Below are 22,771 nucleotides of genomic sequence, written 5' to 3' on the forward strand. Positions count from 1 at the left end.
GTTCATTTAAACAAGTTGATATATATCATTTAAAGAAAATTCAGAAAGCTACTTTATAAAATAGAAGCCCTCTGTCCTCCTCAAATCTCCACAAGATCTGTATTTCAATCTTGTACAACTCCAGTGTTGGCTTCAACATTGCTACTTCTGGGTAACAGGTTTCTGGAGAAACAAAGAATAAAATATGGCAATATATGAAAAAAAGTTTATAAAAAAAAAATCAGTAGAGTTTAACTCCTGAAATTCCTGAGCATTCATTTCAGTTTAAAACATATTGTTAGATTTCTATTAAAACAAGCAGGTATTAGTGTTGTTTGTTGAGGAGAGGGATTGTTTCCATGTTTTCTGGTGTTAAGTAGCCTTCAAAAAGTAGTTTTCTTCCTTATTTAAAAGTGGTTTTGTTTTCATGGTCAGATGTTTTGTTGCATTGGGATTATGTTCAGCACCTTCACAAAGAAGTCTTAAATGATCAAGCCACATTTAAACGATGTCATGTGTCACGTTACAGCATTAACAGTGAACCATAAATCAGTTAATCAAACATAAGTGTGACAAAACTAATTTTCGGTTGAAAACTAAAATTAATTTCTATCAATCAAAAAGAAAAAAGATTTAGAACTTACAATTCAGCATCATACTTATACAGAACTAAGGGCATGAATTTAATATACCCTTGTTTATAGAAACTAATTAAGATTGAAGATGACAATCTCTAAATGTTGAAATTGTAAGGTCCCTTCTACAATAGCTTTCCCTTAACTCTGTAGAGAAGAATACAAAATTTAAACTGCCCTCTTTTTCCCAGATCTAGAAACTCATTCCAGTGGAGCATTCAAGAAAAGTCAATACTTTCCCACTCACAAGCAACCTTTATAAAAGAAAAAAATCAGGGGTAAAAGCAAAACACACTTACAAAACCATTTGGCAAAACTGAATAATCCACCAAAGCTGAGAATAAGAATACTTTTAAACCACTACTTCTGCTACAATTGTAGAGTAGCTGGTGCAGTAGTTAATCATTCCCTTCTTCTCCTGGATAAGCTCTTAAATTTTTTTTGTCCAAGCCCCCCAAAAAATCCATTGTCAGGTAGTCAGTCACTTTTCTGTCATATAGATAAATCCCCCAATAGTAATAGTTAAAGGTAGCTCAGAAGAATCCAACCACTAGAAAGACCAACCTCTTATCCTTGTAGTTATGTGCGATTTCTTCTTGCCACAGGCTCTTTTGCATTTTTCAGCATTTTAGCTAAAAATTAACCCCTAAGTAAAGGGTTCTCTTTTCTTCCCCCCTCCTCTTTTCTTCTCTTTCTCTCTCCTCTTCCTCCTTTATGGCTCCTTCATTTCACTGTGGGAGGCTGCAGTCAAGATGACACACATGTCAATCAACTTGGACATCATGTTCAACTATTCCAATATGAAGAGTAGTGTCATATTCATCCTAATATCAGACTCTGACAACTTAACACTACAAATGTATCCACAAAACTGGTCTGTAATACACAAGCAGGTTAGGCATGGCCCACGCCGGGAGTTTCTTGGTGCCAAAACATGCCAGCAAAAAGGTGTTTCTTTAGTAGGACCCCATACACCCGGGAGACTCTGGGTTACTCTCATGACTTCCTTGGGGTGTCAAAAAAAATATTCCTATCTTTTAAGATTTGGCCACAGACTTTTACTTACAACAATGAAATTTCTGTACTATACATGTAGTGCTGTATAGCTTTCCTGATCATCCATGATTTGTTAAGCTCTTTTAGTTTAAAAATATAATAGTAACCACAGGAGCAAGAATAGCTTCTTGGTACAAATGGCTACAATGCTATAAAATTCTGTGGTTTTCCCAGTCAATTAGATTTTTAAGTACCACTGAGAGAATAATCTGTTTTCTGTATTCTACTGTTGGAAATGTTTCTCATGGTATATGCTATATAAAGTATATATCGTCTTATAATAAAATTTGGTTTTATTTAGTACATGTTTAATAAGAGTGTCTCAACCTACTAATTAGAACAAGTGACCCAGCAGTCCATTATAAATTGCTAAAAGGACTGATATGATATCCCTAGGAAAGAAATATGACTGCCTTTATTTATTATTAATCATTACTATAGTTAACCAATTAACAAATCACTTTATCCTTTCAGGCTTATAAGGATAGGCATATTTCTACATTAATTATTATCACTGAGTTATTAATGCTATAGAATAAAAGAATTAAACATTCTATGTTACTTTGCTCTAAGCAAACAATAGCCCTTAAGGTTTGGAACGTCCAACCCCCTAAATAATTTATTTAAGTAGTGAAATAATTCATTTTCTAAATGATATAACCATCTTTATATTGCAAGCCCATTTTTCTAAGTAAATGGGTAAATATGCTGCGTTTAGGCAGAAGCGCCTTGGTCTTCACAGTAAGGACTACTGCTTTTCCTGCTTGTATGTCTCAATATATTATTCAATCTCAGAGTACATTGATTAGACTGGCTTTGATACAAAGCCAGTGGTGGCCCTGCTCTATGGTTATTCCATCTACTTGCCGGAGTCCCACTGTCAATTCTTAGTTTTGCATGAAGAGATTCAACAAAACGTTTAATGCATATCTCTAAAATAACTACTATACTGGCTAGGGAAGTAGGATGTGTCCTATTTTGTTCACTTTGTGTAGAGTAGTTCACTCTCTTGAGAGCAAATATTTTAGTTCTTGTTTCCCTGATTATCGAGTCAAGGATTTCAGTGGAGCAAGAACTGGATTCGTGGTTCTTCGTCTTAAGGGGGGTACCTATAGCCCTTGGCTAAGGAATTGCTCTCAAGTTTAGTCTTTTTTTGGTGCATTGAATATTTAATTAGTTATTGCAAAGTGGAACAGCTTTCAGGCTGAAATGGGAGGGGGGAAATATTTTCCTCCCTCATGAATATCTTATGGGATATTCTCCTGGAAGGTAAGAATTCAGATCTTCCCAAGCAGAGAAGAGAGTGAACTCAGGTCTCTTACACTCAAGCTCAGGGCATAGGCTTGGAAATAAATTAACTAGAAAGCTGCCTAGTTCTAAATGGGTCAGCCTGTGTGTGAGTAAAAATAGTCCAGGTAAGTTAAGTCACCTTGCTTTTGCTGCAATAGGCAGTCGCCCTGTGAATCCTAACTAGGGAGAGGGGTCTGCCTCTGATGGGATCCATATTTGAGGCACAGTTTTCCACCATCACAATTTCTAATTGTTCCCTTAAGCACGTGCACTGAATTTTTGTGAATCCTACTGTAATCCTACTGTTAAAGATTTAATTCTTCTCCTGCAATATGTGAGAAACCTCCAAGCCAAAGCAAGAATGTAGATGACTAGGTAGCTACACAACCAAAAAGCAGTTGTTTTGTTTAAGTTTTAAGCATGTGTGAACCCTTACTGGAGCCAGCACCTACAGATATCATGGCCCCCAGGTAAACCAAAGGGAGTACCCTAGATGCCTGTCTTTCTCAATAGTGTCCTATCCTGATAGACATTGTCAAAATGGACGTTTAGGGAGTGAGTGAATTCTCTTAAAAAAGTATGCTTGACTGGACATAAGCACTGTGAGAACCCAAAAACTATACTTGGTATCAGGTTTAGCTTCAATACCAGCTTTTTTTAATTTTTGTTTGTTTGTTTGAATGATCTGTATTTTTATTCAAAATTGCTTAGCAGCTAAGCTAAAAAAAAAAAGTAATTAAAAAAATGGGATCTATGTCTGAAATGCTTACCCATCCAAGATTCATGGAAAATAGAAATCACAAAGTGTTTCTCAATAACTTTCCACTTTCTTCTAACCTAGATATTATCTTCTACTTCTGAAAATCATCAGACCTTGATAGACAGCTTGGGTGTTCCATCACTTTTCTTTGTTAAATATTTGAATGCTCGGCAGGTTTCCTCTTTTCACGTTCATGTACCAAGTGAAAGATAAAATAGAAATAATGACAAATTTTTTGTTAAATGAAAATTATGTCAGTTTGAGGTTAATTCTCCCATTGTGACTATGTTCCTCCTAAACATACTTTTATCATTCAGTCAGCAAATACATTTTGGGATCCCATTTACAATAAGATCTCCGAATGGAATATTTATCTGAGAAGACATTCTAGCAGCTCCAAATTATGGCAGTTGTTAATGATGTAAATAAACAAATATTTCTGTAAATTGATGCTGAATACTTTCTTTATGATAACTGAGAATACCCTGACTCTCACTAAAACTGCTTTTCCTTGTGAGTGCCCTGTACAATTTGCAGTTTTTGTTGTTTTCCAACCTAAACTTAAGCCATGATACAAAGCTTTTGTTGTCAAAAGCAATGTCATTTGCATTTTAAAGGGCATCTATACTATATTTCTACTACAAAAACATAGTAGAAAATATGTAGGGGAGAAAGGAAAATGGAGGGGATGATGTTGATTTCATTTCAGCACTTTCACTTCTTATATTTACTTGATAAAACCTGCCAAATTTGATTTTGGAGTGTGCACGTACAGCATATATCAAAAGTGCTAGTAGATTTTCAGAAAGAAAAATCAAGACAATAATTCAATGTGAAAAGCTCATTCTTAACTGATAGATTAGTTGAGGTTTCACGGCTCTCTGTACATTATAAAAGCAACATAGAAGATGCTGTGACTAATCATGGGAAAAAATTCATCTTAAGAGAAAAATTTGTTTCTTGAGGAATGTTGACTTCATAATATACTTTTTACCCAAAAGGTCAGAAATACCTGAAGCCATGTATTGATGCTACACTCCTAGGACAAAGGCCACAAAAGCAACAGTTTAGAATCAAAAAAGTGGAATAGAGCTTGGGAAATCATCTACTCTACTCTCCTGCCAAAAAGTAGGATCAGCCATACCTGTCTGTGTGGACAGATGTTTGTCTAATCTGTTCTTTAAAACCACTTGTGATTGATAGAAATTCCACAGCCTCCTTGATTTATTCACCTCGGACCTTAGCTATTGGAACTGTAGAAAAGATTTGTCTATCTTAATATCTAACACAGTGTAGGTAGCTATTAACACCAGTTATATACACCCAAAATTTTAAATCTTAAAAAGAGCCCTGAAAATTTACATTAAATAGATTTCATTATTCTCTTCCTTTCTTAGAGGAAGAAAGGTTCAAAGAGATTAACTGATACAACTGAGGTCAACACTGCAAGACTGTAAAGAAGAACCTGGGTTGAGTGATACAGTTCAAACTTGTTTCAAGGTAATTTAAGGCAAAAGTCTTTTTCAAACTCCCCTCACTTTTTCAATCAGTATAAAATTCTACAGGACAAAGATAAGCTATCTTTCTACACTCTTCATGTAAATCAATCTGTGTTGTTAATAGCTTGCCAGTGAGATGATATGTCTGCGTCACCAACCCTTTTGATGGACAGCTTTTTATCAGTAAGTTGCAGAAGCTATATAGTAACAAATTCCAAACTTTCTCTTTGATAGAACAAAACTGTATTTACACAGCCACGGTCAGAGCTATGCACCAAAAAAATTTAGAGGTATATACATTTCCTTAGAACCCCCCACTTAAACTGATACATTTGCCAAAATTTCATTGTTATTTTTATTCCTATTGATTCAAATTAATTATTTTTTTACCTCCTAACAAGTTCTCCCTCTCTCCTTCTCTCTCCCTCCATCAGTATCTCCTCAGGATTGCCAGGAATCTGGACCAAAATGTTAAGGGTTGTTGAATGCAGCAGAATGTGTCTTCTCAGCAGTGTAATGAATCAATGGATTTACTAAATTTCATACCTAGCTTAGAGAAACAGGAAAGAATCTGGACATAATGAGAAAAAAAAAAATCCTTCTTTTCTGTCTCATTCATTTTTACAAAAAACAATTCTGAACAGATTAACAGCTAATGGCATTACCTATAGCTGGGACTAGTGCTATGAGAGCTCCTTGCTTTGGCACTGAACCTTATTCTTCAGCTGGATACAAAAACACTGCTTTATCAAGCCAAAACTTCCAATTATGGCAAAATTTTCCATTGTGAGGACTGATCAGAAATGTTATCCAGGGCAGATTAAGTTATGAAGATCCTAATTCTGTTAGCTATCTGGTGGATGAAGTGGTAGCTTCATCCATAATGGTCTCTATCCATCTACAGAAAATATTAAAGTATGTTTTTGGAAAATTTACAAATTTTGCTGGCAAGTGAGAAAGAGTGGGGGAAATAAAACTAGTGGTCTTTTTACTGATTCTGTGTCTTTTCATCTGAAAGACAATTGGGAAGAGAAAGAAGTTGGGCAAAAACTGATCCTTGCTGTGAGACTGCAGAGGGGAGAAACAAACATCTAGCAGGTAAGAAATCTGTTCAGATTTGCTGAAGCTCATGAACCAAGGACAGATGTAGGCACTAGCGGCTCTTTTCTGAACTGACTGTGGCCTTTAAAAATAGTTCAGTTTGGGTTTGCATAAATCATAGTTCTGGTTTATCCACAATTTTTATTTTTAGCTTAGTTTCCCATGCTTTTGCTGATTTTCATCAAGTAGCTTGCAGGATATATATCACCCTCCTACCTGTTGTGCCTACGCCTGAGGCTTTTTCACCTCTCCCCTACCTCCAGAGGCGTCAAATTGTGCATCAAAGTGTGACGGTAACGAGGTCTCTGGAAGCGCCGTGGGGATAGCACTTCAGAGGTCTTGTTCCTTTTGCGGCTGCGGCGGCTGGCTGGGAGCAGAGTAGCTGGGTGGGTGGAGGAGAGAAATGGAGCAGCAAAGTGAAATTGCCAAACGCCGAAGCGCTGGAGCCTGCATTAGTGTCACTCTGCTGCTCCTAGCAGCCCGGAGCTGAGCAGCAGAGGTCAGAGTGGGACCTGGCGAGTCCCGGCGTCCCGGCCAGCACCCATCGGCACTGCACACCTCCACCTCCGAACAGGGGAGCAATCGCAGATGCTGCTTTTGCTCCACACTTCATATCCAAATACCGCCCCCACGCCCAATGTATCTGAAGAAAGTATTGGTAAGAGATGGACAAGACACTAATTTATTTTTTCTACTTAGCCTAGAGAATCAAGAACAATGAAACCCAGGAATGCTAAAAACTTTTTAGAATATAGACTACCTTTGACTCTAGGTATTACATAGTAATTAGTTACTTGCTAATAGTTAGAAGATATTACAGTTAAAATAGTGTTAGTCGGTGATATATTGAGTAATTTAGTGAACAGTTTGGTAGACTTCTTTGTTTCACTGTGGGCTTAATTATTTTATCTGACAGCTTAAGTAAACACTTGATCATACCCACTTACACGTTGCTCATCTTGAAGTGATAAATACGGTATTATACCACAATAAACGTCAGATAAATTGTATATGAAACTTCAAATTCATGGAATGTATATGACTTATATGGCCTCTAAGTGGTCTGTTACAATAAAGATGTTTTAAAAATTCTTAGCCCAGATTGTGTTTTTATAACAAAGATTAAAATCTACTTCCAAACAACAAATTTGAAATGCAAGTATACAAGTTCCCTGCAGTACTGACTTTTAAGGACTAAGTGTTGATTTGCCATAAGTCTTCTCTTTCATTGAAGTTTGAAGAGGTGGGGAGATTTTCTCATTGCTAGGCGGCAGATGTGTGTTGAAAGAGATCCCTTCGTGTGCTATATGCTTTTCTGTAACATAATTCTTTAGGTACTCCAAGTATTTCAATTAAACTAAGTATTGCAATGCAAATGTAAGGTGAACTTTGCAATATCACTTAAGACGGTTCTTTGGTCACAGTAGAGTCGTAGAAGTTCCGAAGGAGATCATAGAGAGCTAGAAAAACAATAATTCTTTACTGTTCATTATTTAATTGACTGAATTGTAAAGGGGGAGAAATAATAAAGAAATTATAAGAAAAGTATTGAAACTGAGTTGTGATGTAAGATGAGAAGCAGCAGTAATTACTACTAAAGTATTTCCTCTAGTCAGAAAACAGCTGGCTTTTTAATGACTGGCAGCAGCTCAGTTCCTTCAAGGCAAAAGAAGGAATGAGGAAATACTTTTATTTTTTCCTGTAGTGATTATACATGCCTAAGGAAAAGAGAAAGTATATTATGCAGAGGGTGACTGAGTACTGAAATTTAGTGTATCTTTATTTGCTCTGATTTGTTTTCTCCTTAAGACAAAATAAGAAAAACAGTTTTTAATATTGAGAATTATACAACCAAAGGTTTCCAGCTTTCTGTGGAATTCAGCCTCTTTAGTGGCAATATCATGATAAAATAAATCTCTGGCTTTTACTGAAATTATGTTATTGTTTTTTATGTACTCTGTTATATGCTATATCAGAAACATCTCATGCTGAATGTTACTCTTAATAGCCAGTTCCAAAAGGCTTTTTTTGTACGTCATGTTTAATAATAAAAGTTTTGATTGAGTTTGCTGCAGTTTATTTTCAGAATGACTTTCAAATGCACTGCTTGTCTGCACGCTGAAGTGAAAATGTAAGCAATACCAGTGACAAGCATATTTTTCTTTTTTGCAGATTTCAAACACTTTCTAAGGTCATGTGGGTATTGCTGGCCAAGCATCAGTAGTTTATTCGTTGCTTGATTACAAGTGGAATTGTAAATGGAATGAAATAAGATGGGTATGGAGGATTACCAACTGCTGTTGGCATACAACCGCATGCTTAAAGATGTCTTCATTCATTAACAGACTATTTTAGCCTGCCAAGGTTGAAAATTAAATGCAAGTCACAGCTTGTATATTTATCACTGTAAGGAAAGCATTCTGCCAGTACTGGTTAGGCAAAGTGTACTTGTAGCCATTAGTAGTCCAGTCTGATTATCGGGCTCAATCTGTTTCTAATGGCAACCTTTGCAGTGACAGCATTGTTTCCATCTGTGCTCACAGGAGAGATTTTAAATCTTAGCGTTTAAAGTTCTGAAATAACCTTACAGACACGATTATTTACTTTCTTAGGGATTGTTCCAGCTGGTGTACGGCAACCCGGTGTACCTGCAACAAGCAAGCTGGCCGCTACCTTCTGCTCAGCAAGCCAAATAAGAGTTAGCCAGTATTGCCTCTAAGTACAGCAGGTACTGTGACTTCGTATCTTAGGTTTGTTCTCTTAAACTACCTGCAGTTCTCCTATCCAGCAGTATAGTGAATGACGGCACTGCTTCTCCTTCTCCAGAGAGAGCTGATAAGTGCTTGTTAACAAATCTAAAGTGAAAATTGCTTGCAGGCGTTAATACATATGTCAGGAGAAAAGTGAAATATGGGGGTAGGTAGAGGGAGGGCTGTAGGGAAAAGAAGGAAGATGCAGGGGATGGTGGTGGGAGAGTGCTGGTTGGTCCTGGAAAAAATATGGGGCACTATACAGGAAAAGAAGCAGCTGCATATAGCCTGATGAGTTTTTACTTTTGCTGCTACGTTATGCCTTCTACAACAACTTTTGATCATATACGTGTCATGCCGTACATTATTTCAGCTTTGCTAAATCAAACTGTTCATAAACTTTTTCTTTGTAGTACATGTAAATATTTCTCCTTTAGCGAGTAATTGTTTTAAGTCCGAAAAGCTGCATTAGAAAGTGGGTGTATCTATGTATTTTCTTGTGTTTTAAATGTAAGTGTCTGATGTAGTAGGACTTCCATTTTCTGAAGGGCCTTTTTGTAGTTGGAGGTCAGGAATAATAGGTAAACGATCGGTCAAACTAGTATTTAAATTATAGGCATAATAATGCAAAAAGAGAAGAGGAAGGTGCCAGCTCTTTTTCAATTCTTACCAAAATAAAATATGCCTACCTTTTGAACTTATGTATTTTAAAAAGCTCTGTTTTTCTCCTTTATCTTGAATAGGCCATTTACAACTGGAATTCTTCCTCATCAAAGTTTTATTACACTATAGAAGAAACAGCTATGCCAGTTTAAGATGTTACTGACCCCCTACAGCACCTCTACTGTAATTTATTGATCTTCCAACACAACTGGAGAAACAAATTCATACCTCATATGCCGCCGGTTTCTTAAGAGAAAACCTGGCAGTAACAGCATGTGTCACGCTAAACTGGCCTGGCAGACTTGACTGCGGTGGATGGGCTTTGTGGTGAACTCCAGGAGAAGGAAGAAGTCAGACTGGTCCTAAACTGGCATTTCTGCCCTGAGCATCCGACAGCAACTTGGGCACAGGGAGCCCTAGCAAGTACCTTTGTCCCAGGATAAGGACCAACTTAGCAACCTTTTTCTGTTCTCAAGTAGGAAAATAAGGAAGCATTTTGCTCTCCCAGTGAATATGTGAGGATGGTAGCAAGTGTCTAAGTGTCTGCATAAATGGATGGTGACCATTTAAATATTTGTTGGTATGAAAAAAGAAGAGTAAGTGACAGTGCCTATGTGCAAGTTGAAGCGAATGCTTATGTTGAAAGGCTAAAAAGCAAATCTTAGTATAGGATAAAGAGTGCTTTCCACAAGGCCATGGGAGAAATGTAGCTGATTGAAAGAAAAATCAAACAAGGAGATGGAGGGGAAGGCAAGGCAAGGCACTGAGGACACAAAGACAACAGAACAAAAATGGAACAAAAGAAAGGAAAATCAAGAACAACTATTAGGAAGAAATAAAAATGTTTTCATAGCTCTGACTATGACAAGATGATAAGTGTTAAATAAAATAATTCTACAAAAATAGAAAGGACTGGATACACACATTATATATTCCTGAACATCCTTCTGTCTCAATCCCTGAGTAATATCTGACAAATTGTGCTTTTTGAAAAAAAAAAACCCAACACCACAAAACCAAACAACAACTGAATGACAAGGACTGTATCAAACAGTCTTAACCTCAACCTGTTTTAAAGTCTGAACATACATCTTTATCCAAATTTCATAAATAACTAATAAACTGAAGCAGAGGCCAAAAGCCTTTGACACGGAGGGTTGAAATATCTGAGAATTGGGTTCATTAAAAGAAAAACCATCGAGGCAAAGCCTGAATATCTGATTTATCCAAATTCTTCCAAGATTTGTCAGTTACTACTGTGCACATTGCGTTTCTGTGATAGTAATTTAGCATAAGTCCCTTCTCCAAAACCAAAATTCAGCTTCCTTGACTGGAATTGAGAGAAAAAATAGGCAGAAGAAAATGATTGTATCTTCCAGGGTTTAGCAAATAGTAGGAGAAATTCACATAAAATAAGGAGTCATTCTCTGGAGGTGAGGGTAAGATATTAAATTATTAATATCTTTCAAGATATTAAAGGCCAGTGGGATGTTTTGAACAAACAAACATAATTTAATTCTTAATGAATTATCAAAAACCCCCCTCCCAAATGACTAGAAGCAAAAATTGAGTTACTACAATTTAATTTTAGCTTAATTCTGTTGCAAGCAATCTTAATATCGGAAAAATTGAATTGAAACCATGTTAACTGTCTGGTTAGTGAGCAGTGTAATAATTAAGCTGCAATAAACAGGAAACTAGGTCAAAGAGCTCAGATGTATTACAATAGGCCAAGGTTTAGAATATCCAAAATTAATGTTATAGGGGAAATAACTAAACAGACACTATTTCATTTCTATGCAGACTGAGACAGCAGCAATGTTTGGAGAAGTTAGAAGAGAAAGAGGAAACCTCAGAATCCTGAGGTCTGTATAGAACAATTGATTCGACAAAATGCATTTCTCAAGGTAAAACAAATGCTGAAATAAGGACACTTTACAGATTCTTCCTTCTTCTGTCCCAAAGTCAGTTCCACGTGCTGCGGTTTTAATGAAAGTACATTGGAGAGAAAGAACACGGAGGCAAGTTTCTGATTTGATTATGGTTAGTCACAGTTTAAAACAAAGACATGAAAACATCAAAGATTGGGAGAAAAAAGGTACAGACATGACGAGAAAGATTAATGCTAAGGAGGTGGCCGCTCACCAAGGCTGAGGGTTGGTATGTTCCCAGGAAGGTGCCTGCCGGCCTGGGGGGAGCATATTAAAGTATCCTGGTATTACGCTTGCCCCAACCCATTGCTACGTGTTTTAGCAATACATAGTTGCATATGCACCCATTTTAAGGGCAATCATGCTTTCAAGTCTCCACATTCAGTAAAAGCGATCATCCAAATCAAAGCGATCCAAAGACTTACGGGCAAAATTTGTGTCGTGAGGATGAATTAATCTCACCTAAGCTTAGCTGCCTGCACTGCAGACATTAGAGCTGAGCTTGTCATCCTCAAATTAATTTATAGTCATTGAAGACTTTTTTAGGGTGTGGATGTGCTGAATCTTACCTTAAATATCTCTTTTTTTCATTTTATGTACTCATATGGGAAGTTCAACAGACTAGCTGAAATGCACTAACACATGTGGCAATTTTCTCGGGTGAAATGAATATTGTTCTCTGTGCCTCTATTATATGGTGATATGAAAATTTTATAAGAAGATCAAATTGAATTTTCTTCAGAAATATTTTTTTGGCGGTATATAAAACTACTACTAAAGATGCTGTCATAAAGATTGGAAGAGTGTTCTCAACTCTCTATGGACCCAAGGCACTTGTACTAGGAGTTCATTCTCTCAACAATACTCTGCATCATGCCCACATCTGAAAGTAGACACAAACATCTTTGACTCAGTTAAACAATACTCGGAATTCAGTCAGTAGAAAAATTATTTAATATTCATATGACGCTTTTTTATTTTTCCTCCTCCTACAACAACAGTTGGTTAACATTTTTCTCCTTATCAAAATAACCCAGAGAAAAAAACACTGTTCTGAATTAGCATAATAGCAGCTTTGGCATATTTATTGATAGATGCAAAAATAAAAAAATTAAACAGCTAATAAGGAAAAAAAAACCCAAACCCATGCTCACATCTTTTTGGTATACTTGTACCAACATTACAAATGTGCCCAAAAAATGAATGTAAAGAGGGTTAAAGTAGAAATATAAACTCAACTATATTCAAATTAATTTGAAAGCATGAAATAATTGCTGTTGAAAATTATGCTATTAAAAAAATTCAATTAAGATTTGTGACTCACTTCGGTTTTGATTTTATCCCTTCTGCTCTAGAAAATTATGAACTGCATATCAAGTGCCCAGTGGGGTTTGGGAGGCAATGACGAACATTCATTTCACGACATTTCTTTTGGATTAAGACAGTACTGACTCTATAAAAAAAGGCATTAAGATACCTCACTGAATTTATTACATATTGCAACACTATTGCAGTTGACCTGTTTTTCTTCAGTGTAGAATGCTTTGATGTTTGTGATTTGTTTTACAACGTTTTGAGAAGGAAATGTTATTGATTATTTTTCAGGAACTCGATGTTGTGGGATTTTATATTTATGATACACTTTGAGTACAATATTTATTTTGAAACCAGCATCAGCGTGTTTCTAACTTTCCCATTTTACTGTGTTTTCTAGTGTTAGCTATAGTAGAAAATCCAGAACTGTTGAACCTCTGATTCTGACATCTACACAAGCTGTTCAGCAGTGGGAAAGTGAAATATGCATCTATATCTATTCCTGTCATATTAGCAGTTACGGTATTGCTGTTGCTTTTATGGCACCTTCTCTCACGATGAGCTGAACTCATGAGAAACTAAGGAAGAATCATAAAAATGTTGGTTGGAAGGAGCCCCAGCCTGATGCTTGGACCAGGACTTATACCAGTGGTGGCTCAAGTCAGCCTATTGTATGCAAATAGCCATTAACCGCATAACCCTCAAAACCAGACTTACTTTCATTCCAGATAGATAGCCTTATCCGTATCGGGGGTGGAACTTGCAAATTAAATGTATTAAGGAAAACCAGGGACAGATAATACAGGAATGTGACTTGTAACTGGTGCCACTTATTACTGGTATCGCTGCTTTGCTCCCAGTCCTAAACACCAGGATACAGACCTGAACCAGCAGAAAAGGCAGGCAGCACGTTGTATTTCATTAGCAATCCCTTAATTTTGCCAGTGGGACTCTCAGTAATCTCACAATTTTTCAAAAACAGTATGTTCTCTCACTTTCTTTCTAAAACTAAAATACGTTATAAGGTCAAGTTTTCTAAATTTTATAAACAGATGCTATTGCTTGTATGCGATTTTACCTCTCGCCAAATACTTTTGGGAAAACAAAATTAGCAAGTGATTTTTTTTTTTCCCCACAATGAATGTTAACTTTGTTTTGAACATGTAGTAGATTTTTTTTACCCTACAAAAATGAATTTCAGATGGTACAGTGTGTTCTGTGTGTATACATGAATTTATATTCACATTAGAATATAATGGATCATAGTTAAGTAATTTTTTGCAGGAATGTGAAAATAATAATGTGGAAAAACCAAGAGCCATTTAAAAACAAGTTATATACTCTGAGGAAAACGAAAAGACCTAGAAACAAGCAAACATGTATTTACATATTCATAAATATTTATATAAAATTTTTGATTAATTTTCCTAGTTCACTTGAAGATGATTATGGACAATATAAGCACATCCAAATTAGATTATATTTGATCTTAAATATTAGTTTATACCTTTGCGTTCAAAAGATTACATCTATGATTTCCATTTTCTGATTCAGTATTAAGACTCGGTTCTAAATGGGTCCCTTTCTTCCAAGAACGCATATAAGCTCAAATATCAACTGTTATCCAGAGACACTGCCTTTAATGTATGGAATTAATCTTTGGACAAAAAGAAGAAATGGTAGATTCTGAATTTGACATTTTTTTTTTCTCTAAAAATCAAGTAGAAATGCAATCTGGTTTTCTTCATAACACAGGAGAGGCAGGTAGCCTAGTACTGATCTTATTTATGTAAGCATTATGCCAGTGTCGATGAAGATTCTCTTCTGTTACTGCGGAACCAGTGAGAAGAAAATTAGGCCAATTTCTGCACACAGACAGCAATAAAGGAGCCTTTTGGGAATATCACATCTAAATTTAACATATCTATGCCACATATGGCTCTGCAATTCAGACTGATCTCATATAAGTTGTATGTCTAAATGACATCAGGATCTGACCTACTAGTTCTAGATTTGAAAAAAAAGTCACTTTAGGCTTGTGAGGGCAAACCCTGAAACAACAAGAGTTTGAACCGTTTTCGTGATTGTGGTATTTCCAAAACACCTCCCCCCGCCAAGTATTGTAAGAACATAATTTTTCTGTATGGGACTTGTGTATTTATAGATGAAGACCTATATCTGTATGTAGAAGGGGAAGACAGAAAGCAAAACTAAGAACGGTATAAAAGAAAGTAGAATTTTGCTACCTAATGCAGCCTTAGGATCTTGAATAAAAACTCTGATAGGTGTGAGAAACTACGCCACGATACTAGTCGGATGCTAGATGACCTGTTTTTATATAATGATTTGTAAGGCTCATGTCACCTTGGAGTTAACCTCTGCATCAGATGATCTAACCCAGACAAGTTATTTAGGCTCCATTATAGTCCACAGAGGAAGATATGCCCTGGGAGAAGGCAGTTTCATCTCACCCACATTAGAGCACAGAAAAATGTGGCCAGAGCAGCAGCGAAGCAGAGGAGGAGGATACAATCCTAACAGGAAAGTGAGACGACCAGCCACAGGAAGAATGCACAGAAAATGGTTGCATTATGATAATGGTGTTCTATTGATTTTACAGCATCCTGCAAAGGAATCTTAGCAAGATTTTCAGGAGAAGGTTGTCACACGTGTTCCCCCTCCAACATCAATTTTATCATTAGTTTTGAAAGGTGACTTCACATGAAGTAGTAAACATCATCGTTGAATAATTCTGAGCACAATGGAAATACAAAACATGCTGCAAAATTAATGTAGATGTAATGAAATCACTGAAGGAACTCTCTCGAGGTAAATCAGGACAACTTCAGACGTGCCAATTGGCTTATATAGGCAAGGCTAGGCGCAATTTAGCCTGACTACTTCAGTTTATCAGTATTAATGTATAAAGAGCGCTGTTTGTTGTGGGGATTAGTTGTTGTCTCATTTCACCTCGCATTCTGAATAACAAATGGCTTCAATATAATTTGTCATATAAATTCTATATAATTTAGTTATGAAGATAAGATAATATGTGACAATATTTATGTAACAGTATCCTCCCAATCACTCAAATGCTTCTAAAAGCTAAGGGCCAATTAGATGATTTTTGCCTCTGAGATCTGGTAATCATTTGTTGACAGATATTAAATGATTCATCTAAACACATTCAACTGTTTTCTCCCATAAAGAAGTATTATTTTCCTTTTCTTTTTTTCTTTTTTTAAATGAATGTAGTGGTTAATTAAAGCTCAAGGAGTTTACAGCACCCAACATTTGAATTGCACTACACTTCACTTCAAAACTATGAGCACTTAATTTATAGTGCACTTTTTAAATTAATTGCAAACCCTACCATCAACGTAGTATTATTCTCCATTAGAATATTTTGCTATCCAGCTGCTTTGTGCTGCTGCCACCTCTGCACTCCGGCCTACCAAGCAGCACATTCATCAGAGGAAGGACCTTGCAAGCCACTTACTATGGCAAATGTCTTTTATTGACGATATCTAGTGCTACGTAGTGTAGCATCTCTGTAAAAGCTCATTAAGTTTGTTCCTTTCCATGTGGCCAGCAGCACAGCATTCCTACCACGGGAGTAGGGGTGGTAGCTGAAGAAAAAGAGTGATGGCCTGTGCCACCGCTTCCAGTTGCAGTGCCACTAATAACTAACGTGACTAACAGAAACTCTTGGGCTCCTCTGACGAAATGTGAACAAGGAACAGACGGGACACGGGAGAACAAAGCTTCTCTCTGCAATGCCGAGTCCATGGTCCATCTGCCTCCGAACACCGTACAGCGCTCCTCAGCACCTCATCCATTTCACGAGCTGTTACAAAGGCATTTCCTCCCAAGTCTACCTATTGGCTTGCTAGTCTGCAAAACTTAACTGAAGCTGGTGAGTTCCTGTTTCATTTATATAAAAGGATAAAAAGAGTCATTTTAACGAAACCTCAACTGATTGCAAGTTTATGAATTGCATCCGTCATAATCTAAGGCAGAGATTTGACCTGAAAGTATTATACCCCGTTAGGTTTGAGACTGAGTTAGAAATAAATAGGCAAAAAGTGTGCATAAATCTGCTACAGTAGTTGCGTTGAAGTCTGTATTTACTATAAGCTCATAGGCTAATTAAGTTATTCTAGCTACTTCTGCATAGTCTTATATTATATATAACCCAGCACAGTAATTTATAGCTTTGCTGCTAAACCAATGAAGAGGCGTCTTGTCAGACTAGCTGGATATCCCAGAGAGTCTACATTTTTCTTTTTACTTTCTGATAGAGAACAGAACAGCAACACCATGAAATTTCCAACACAATAAACCAGTCCGTCCAGTGCCAGATGCTGATGAACCAAGTTTGGGGCTGCCATTAACTTCAGTTAACAGAAGACGTGGTCCGATGTGAGCCAGCCACAGAACCTACCCGACCTCTTGCCAGACCTTCCACCAGCTTCTCAGCTCTGCGTTTGACATATGCTGTCCTTCCACTGGCAATCGCGAGGTAAATCTCGATTTGGAGTGAGAAAACTACGAGCCACTGAACTTCTGCAACTCTTGGGATATGTTGTCTGACAAAGTGCACGTAACAAATAGTGCTTGAGTGTTAATTACGCCTAGAAAGCATAACGTGGCATTTAATAAGCCAGGGCAAAAAACCTTCCTTTTCAAAATGATGTCTTTTCGAGAGCCTTCTCTCCTTTTCGTATGATCAGAAGGCATTAAAATATATTATCAAGGCATTATGGCAACGTAAGAGAGAATTATGTGGTGGTTGTAAACGATGCTATTCTGATGTTTTGGGTGTGGTTTTATTTTCAAACTACTACTCTTCAAGAATCAAGCAACAATACAGCACAGGTTAAAAGGTCCACGAAATTCTATCTTCCAGATAGAATTTTTTGTATTGTTGATATCCACTTTTTATCAGCTAGATATTTTTCAATCAATAGATTCACATACATACATATATGTATGAATGAAATATATATGTATATGACTATTGTCCTAGTTTAAATCAAGTTTTCTATTTGCTATATGTTGTTTTTCTCTTCCTCCCAGAAGTGACTTAGTCATCAAAAGGCAATGTACAACATTCTTGTCTTGTGTGATTTTCCTATGTTTAATTTTAATATTAGATATTCACTTTTCAAACTTACGTATGTTTATTTTTCTTATGTTCAGGTATTTTTCACTTCTTGCTATACATACCAGAATCTGTCCTTCACTGTCATCATCTGGCTTACTGCTTTATAGTGCTGTAAAGCTAACTGCAGAGAAACTTTTCCTAGTTTAAAAAAAAAAGGAAAGAAAAAAAGCAGGCCCTTTCTTGCAAATATAAACATATCATATTTTGTTTTCAATTTGCATTGACACCCACAGAGAAACTGGAGGTGAATTTAAGCCATCACCAGCTTTTTGCACGTTTTTACTGGTGCATTTAACATTCTCTGTTTAGCCACAGCTATTTGAGATGCCTCCCACATTCCCTGCAGAAGGCATACTGTTAACTAACTTCTTGTTTAAATGAAGGGCTATGCTGACAATTAAATGTAGGATCGTGCATGCTTCAGTGCCGTACCTTATTATAATCAACGTGAGTAGAAGCAGAGTGCTGAAATTATGGGTTTTAGTCTGCATCTGCATGGCATTATTATGCTTATCAAGGTGAAAATGTCGACGCTGAAGAATGTAATTGTGTACCTTAAGCTGCAGCGATAGTTAAACTGAGCTCCTGCCTCCACTATTAATGCATCGGAGTGCTACTCTTACGAGGCATTATAACTCTTTAGCTGGGCAGAGCTTTCAATTCATGAATTTATTTCCGTTCTTCCTTTTTTTAAGACTTTCAGAGATAAGGTTTTTCTGTTCGGGTATTAATTCAATATAGATTTTCTGATGCATTTTTTCCTTTTTAACAAAGTCAGCGACCAGAAAGAATAGTGTACATTTGTATATAGCTCCACTGCCCTCCAGGAGGTCAAGTGTGAAATGAGTTGAGAGACACATTGACAGTCCATGCGTGAGCTGAAACAACTCAAGCTAGTTATCAGTAATTTGGATCTGTGGCTGTAGTCTGGGTTCTTATTATATAAAATCAAACCAAATAATAAAATAATGCAGTGAATTATCTATGTTTAGTAGATTATCATTTTCATCTGAACAGTGTCTCATATAAATTATGCATGTTTTATTTGTTGATTTTAATGTTTAGTCATCTTGAACATTTTGATTTGTTATTCATTTCTATTGCAAAACAAATGCAATTTTCTTAATACAAGATATTACTTTGTTGGGTTTCATATACGTGCATTGCTTGTAAGTCAGTCACTTGTGAGTTATATCTGTTGGATGGGTACACCACTTCCCTTTACACAAAGAGGGAGGGAATGTTTTCCCCTCCAGAGCCACAGTGATTCTCTTGAGCTACTTAGACTGTGCTGAACCCATAGCGTTGGGTCAACACACATGCCAAAATCCATCCCCATGCCTGCACATTAGTTAATATTTTTCAAATTATAATATTGCAAATTCTGTAAGTCAGTCCTCCATTTCTTTCTTCCCCCCCCCCCCCCATTTCCCTATACAATACATTTTGGCAAGAAGACAGAGTAGGTATGCTAAGTCAATATAATAAACAATTTCTTTTGAAATTGTTTCAATCTGTTTCAGTTTCTTGAAAAAAAGAAATCGCACAGGCTTCAGTATTATATGAATCATTATTTTAAATTTATTTACTTAGTTCTAAAATACTATTTTGCTACTCTCAATCTGATTTTTGCCATGAGGAGAAATACAAAGGCCACTCCAGTGTCTAAGGATTACATACGTGATGAAAGTTTGCTTTTCTACTCCTTTGTGTAAAAGGAAGAAGTTAGCTAGAAAATATTTGTCTTGAAGAAGCTTCAGTATTTATGAATTATTTGGTTATTTCCTTCCAGATAAAATTAATCTTAGCTACACAAAGAGAACATTTCACTTGCTTTTGTTTAAACATTTGGAAACCTAACTGAAAGAGCAGACCACTTGTACTTTTGAGAAGCTTTAATGAACTAACTGCGACAGTGAAGGAGGACTACAGCTATACATTAAGCATAGGCAGAGCTCAGGAAAATGAACGCTTCTAGATTTACTTCTATATAATTGGTGGAAGTGAAGAAGTTACTTATGCCACTCAAAATAATTAAGAAAAATTCTTTGAAGCACTGAACCTTGGCATGCTTTTCAGTTGTCAAGAGCCAAATTTCTGCTCATCCATATACCAATAGAGCATGGTGAAAGAATTAATGCACTACCTGTTTCCATCTTATGGCTATCTCTGACCGTAGTTTTAGGTCACAGTGATTAGTGAAGGACTCCTTGCCTCTGTGTGAGAAAGCAGTTGAAGTCCATCGATGGTTAAAGGCAACTCACTGAGTCTTTCATAGTGGACTACTGGGATCTGGACTTACACAAATTACAGGTGATGGCATGTTCATTCTGCAGGGAGAAGACAACTTATAAGGCTAAGCAAGAGGGTCAGATTTCTATTAAATGCTATAGCATTAAAAGTCATAAAAATATATTCACTGCCATTTAGCAGAAAAGGTATATTATGGGACTGGGAGGCTAGTAATAGTAACAGTAATTGATCAGTCTGAAAATCACAGCTTTCTTAATAACAAATGTAAAAGTTGCAGATGTCGAGTTTGTTTCTAATCTTGCTTGCATCAATATAAATCTAGAATAGCTCCATGAAACTGATGAAGTAAAACTAATATGAATCAGTAATTTAAAACAAGACAGTCAGCCACTTTTTACATATTACTGTCAGAGCTGCCTATCTCCACTGATTTTACTAGAGTTATATATCAAGATCAGACTTTTAAATCATTCTAAAATCAAACCTCCTGTTGCAATGACAGGTAAGCCCTTTCTATTACGTACATTGAAATATATGTGAGAGGCCATTATCAATTCTGCAGTTGTAAAGTACAGCCTGCATTTCTGACTTTTTCTCCCTTACTCCCCATATAGATTTCTCTATGCAGGCCAATATTCCTGTACAGGCAAATCTTTTACCTGATCTCCGGGAGCAATAAGCCCTTTGAGACGGAATCACAGACTGGTTCAGGCTGGAAGGAACCTCTGGAGACCACCTAGTCCACCCCTCTCCCCGCTGAAGCATGGTCACCATGTCCAGATGGCTTTTGAACATCTCCAAGGGCGGAGACTCCACCACCCCTCCCCGCAACCTCTCCCTGCTGGTGTAGCGCAGCGTGAAGAAGCTCCATGTCACGTAGCTGGAGTGAAAGTTTGGGCTATACATGCCTGCGAGTCGAGTGGGAAGGAGGAGAGAGGGGAATAGGCTGTGACATGACGTTGCTTTGAAGCTCCTATCAAGTGCAAATAAGGCTCATACTGAGTGAGTCCCTGCTAGGGAGCTGTCTATTTTTGTTTGTAGTGTTTAGCTTGCAACCAAAAATCTGTTTTGGTTCAATTCTTGCAGCATTCAGAAAAGCATCAAAATGACAATTTACTTCTGGTTCAAGAAAAATAATGGTTTGCATGATTATTAATTCAGCTTCATGTTTGGTTTGATTACAGAAAGCCATGATTTTAAAATATCAAGCTTATATCTGCCAAAGGATCAGATCTCATAATTTTTTATCTAAACCTGACATTTTCCTCCCCTCTCTGCCCTTCCTGTTTCTCTTTCGATAATAAACTGCTGACAAGCCATGTTTGATTGTCTTGTGAAGCCGAGAAGATCAAATACATACAGAGTATTAACAAAAAGAAAGAATGTCCTTAGGGAAAAAAATGTTGCAGAACATGAATTCAGTTGTACTGCTGGAAAGAGTTGTCAGTCACTGTGAAAAACCAGTTCAGAGGCCGCCTGCCACGGGGAGGGAGCGGGACCCCCGGCATCGATACGGGGGCTCTTTCAGAAGGACTTCGCTCACCCTTGTCAGTCACGAGCTGGGCTGAGGGAGGCGCAAGGGAAAGGAGGGGTGCTGCTTCCAACCGCTGACATGATGACTGTTCTGCCTGTCTTTCTCACAACCAAAAAATCCTTCCCCAGCATACTGCATTACCCAGTACCAAAGCCCTTTTTCTTCCCCGACAGCGCTATCTGCTTCTTGCTTGTTCATTCTTTTTCCCTTTTTTTTTTTTTGATTCTAACTTTTTTTTCCCCCAGTTAGTGCTACTCTTTGGAGAACAAAACAAACCAAGATGAATCGTTAGACCTCTGGACTTAGGGCCACTTGAGTGATGCTTGGAAAAGCAGGTAGGGGACTTTGCTTACAAGAACTTTGGCATCAGCAATGATTCCCACAGACTCTTTTAATGACTGTGTGGTTACGTGCCGTTGCCAGCGCTGCACTGGGCGGGCTGGTAGCACTGCTCAGTGTGCTTAGAGAGCCAGAGCACAAAGGCTGACTTGCATCTTAACAGCCTTTCACATGTTGAAACATGTTCTATGAAAGCCCACTTTGAAGTTTAAGAACAGACGGAGAAGCGATAGCTTTAGAATGACTGAGAGGGATGTGTGAAATAGCCCCAAACCCATCTGTGGTATGTGTAACAAGCAACTCTACAAAGGCAAGGCCGAGCATCACAGTGAAGAATTAAACCATAACTTAAAACACTGATTTGGTCAATACATAATAATTAATAACTAAGGACATAATTTTGCCTTGGAATTTTGCTTAAAAAGTAATACTACGTTGTACAGATTTTATAAACCTGTTTGCATTTACTGTTCTACACAACTGCATATAGAAAAATATTC

The 22,771-nt window shown here is 37.1% G+C and overlaps 1 long non-coding RNA gene across 4 annotated transcripts in view; it reads left to right on the forward strand.

Moving 5' to 3' along the window:
• LOC142082206 (uncharacterized) overlaps positions 1-22,771 on the forward strand; it is a 28,969-nt gene extending 6,198 nt beyond the window's left edge. The window contains exons 3-10 of one of the 4 annotated variants that reach the window (XR_012673614.1): positions 5,118-5,220; positions 6,238-6,317; positions 8,933-9,159; positions 9,814-10,156; positions 11,537-11,598; positions 16,574-16,894; positions 17,280-17,500; positions 21,013-22,771. This is a non-coding gene — a long non-coding RNA (uncharacterized LOC142082206). Of the gene's footprint in view, positions 1-5,117; positions 5,221-6,237; positions 6,318-8,805; positions 9,160-9,813; positions 10,157-11,536; positions 11,599-11,698; positions 11,755-16,570; positions 16,895-17,279; positions 17,501-21,012 lie in introns of those variants that run through there. The other 3 variants (XR_012673612.1, XR_012673611.1, XR_012673613.1) reach the window with 3 other exon arrangements.

The sequence above is a fragment of the Calonectris borealis genome, chromosome 4 (genome assembly GCF_964195595.1).
Source record: "Calonectris borealis chromosome 4, bCalBor7.hap1.2, whole genome shotgun sequence".
Taxonomy (NCBI): domain Eukaryota; kingdom Metazoa; phylum Chordata; class Aves; order Procellariiformes; family Procellariidae; genus Calonectris; species Calonectris borealis.